Raw genomic sequence first — 2,715 nt, forward strand, 5'->3', positions numbered from 1 at the left:
CAACTCCTTGTTTAGGTTCCACCTGGAAACCATTCCTTTATCCAGTCTGAATACCCTCAGCAAACCCAAATGAGGGTTTCATGCACAGTGATTTTCTTTTCTCCTCCTATACCCCTGCTTATTATTATCTAAACAAAACCAAACCTCTGCTGGGTGCAGTGGGCAATGTCTGTAATCCCAGCAGCTTGGAAGCTGAAGCAGGAGGACTGAGAGTTCAAAGCCAGTCTCAGCAACTCCGCGAGGCCCTAAGCAACTCGGCGAGACCCTGTCTCTAAGTAAAATATTTAAAAAGGCTGGGAGGGCTGGGGTTGTGGCTTAATGGTAGAGTGCCCATCTAGCATACGTGAGACCCTAGGTTCAATCCTCAGTACAATATAAAAAAATAAAGGTATTGTGCCCACCTACAACTTTATATATATATATATATATAGATTATTTTTTAAAGAGGGGACTGGGGATGTGGCTCAGTGGTTAAGCACCTCTGGGTTCAATCCCTGGTACCAAAACTAAACAAAACCAAACCTCAGGTCTGACTTTTAAGTACTAGGGATCATATTCTTTATCTATTTCCCTAGCCAAATTCTGCCTTTTTTTCTTTTTGGGCGCTGGGGATCGAACCCAGGGCCTTGTGCTTACAAGGCAAGCACTCTACTGACTGAGCTATCTCCCCAGCCCCCTGCCTTTTTTTCATAGAAATTAATTCTGTAGAATCAGTTGTGGTTCAAAAAGCTAATGGACCTGGGTATGCAGCTCAGTAGCAGAGTGCACGCTTAGCACGTGCAAAACCCTGAGTTCAATCCCTAACACCACTACCACCATCAACACACACACACACACACACACAGTTAATGCCAAAATGCATAAAATGTGAAATTATATTCTTATTAATTAACCTCCTTTCTAGAGCTTTGCTCTATATTGAAACTTAATATTAAAATGGTGTACAGTTTTTTTTTGTTTTTTTTTTTTTTTTTTTTGGTACTAAGGATTGATCCTGGGAGTGTTTTACCACTAAGCTATATACTCAGCCCTTTTTATTTTTTATATTGAGATAAGGTCTTGCTACTTTGCTTAGGGCCTCACTGAATTGCTAAGGTTGGCCTTAAACTTGCAATCCTCCTGCTTCAGCGTCCCAAGTCTGTGGGATTACAGGAGTGTGCCAATGCATCTGGTTATTGTTTTTTTAAACTTTGAGACATGATCTTGCTAAATTGCTCAAGCTATGCTTGAACTTGTGTTTCTCCTGCCTTAGCCTCCTGAGTGGCTGGGATTAAGGCGTGTACAAGGGTGCCTGGCTTGGTGTACGCTACTACTTAAAAGAGGCTTGTGACATAAAAGGCTAAGCCCAGGGCTGGGGAGATAGCTCAGTTGGTAGAGTGCTCACCTCACAAGCACTGAGGCCCTGAGTTCAATCCCCAGCACCGCAAAAAAAAAAAAAAAAAAAAGGCTAAGCCCAGAACTGAGATGACCTTGAAGTTTGTTGCCCAAGTTTACAGTCCTCAAGGCTTTAAAAAGGAAGGAAATCCTAAAACAATCTATCTCTAGGCTGCAGACTTTAGGGGCCTGGACTATAGGAGGAAGTATAAGTGCCTGTCAAGTTGTCTCAAGTTGCAGTTACTGACAATAAACTTCTCGGAGAAGGGAACCTCTGGGGACAACCTTCTTAGAAATGCTTTTCTACTGTTAAATAAAATATATAGAAGGCCACTGGACTGAGTTCTTATGCTATGCCTAACAGACCAAACCAAAAGGGACTTACTCATGCTGAATTGCCAAGCCACAGAACCAAAACTAACCTTCACCCCAAAATCAGAAGAGATTGTGAATGTAGCTCAGTGGTAGAGTATTAGACTAGCACGTATAAGGCCGTGGGTTCATCACCAACACTGAAAAACAACAAAGATAGGAGAAAAATAATAGCCAAATCTCCAACAGCTCAGTTTTTTTTTTTTTTTTTTTGGTGGTGCTGGGGATCGAACCCAGGGCCTTGTGCTTGCAAGGCAAGCACTCTACTGACTGAGCTATCTCCCCAGCCCCCAACAGCTCAGTTTTAGCCAATAAGGAAATCCTCTCCACACCTTACAAGGAAAGAAATTTTGAAACCAACCACCAATCTGCTTTTTGTTGTTTCTTTCTTCACCCCTTTTCTGCCTATAAAGCCAATCTTTGCCCAGCTCTTCAGAGCCCAAAAATAAAATTGAAAATAAAATTCAACTAAGATCTCCAAGGTGAATTTGTCGCGATTTTGTCATTTGACACTAAGAACTTTAATAGGAAAAGGTAATTTGAAGATTACAAAAAATTACAAAAATTACTATTCTGGTCTTTTTTAGAGGTTTACCTTTTCTACCTGTAATCCCAGCGACTTGGGAAGCTGGGGTAGGAGGATCGCCGAGTTCAAGGCCAGTCTCAGCAACTTAGCGAGGTCCTAATCAACTCGGTGAGACCCTGTCTTTAAGTAAAACATAAAAAAGGGCTGGGGATGTGGATCAGTGGTTAAGCATTCCTGGGTTCAAACTCTGGTACCAAATAAAATTAAGAGTTTCTGCAGCCTCTGAGAGCATGCCTCCAGGAAAGACCAGGGAACACCCAACCTGACCGGAAGAGGTGGCACCGTCGAAAAACTTCCGGCGGCGGACTGGACCGCAAGGGCGGCGCGCCTAGGTCCCGGAAGTCCCGCCCAGTCGAACATTAGACGCTCTGCCCTTGGCGGAT

The sequence above is a fragment of the Sciurus carolinensis genome, chromosome 9, assembly GCF_902686445.1.
Source record: "Sciurus carolinensis chromosome 9, mSciCar1.2, whole genome shotgun sequence".
Lineage (NCBI taxonomy): Eukaryota > Metazoa > Chordata > Mammalia > Rodentia > Sciuridae > Sciurus > Sciurus carolinensis.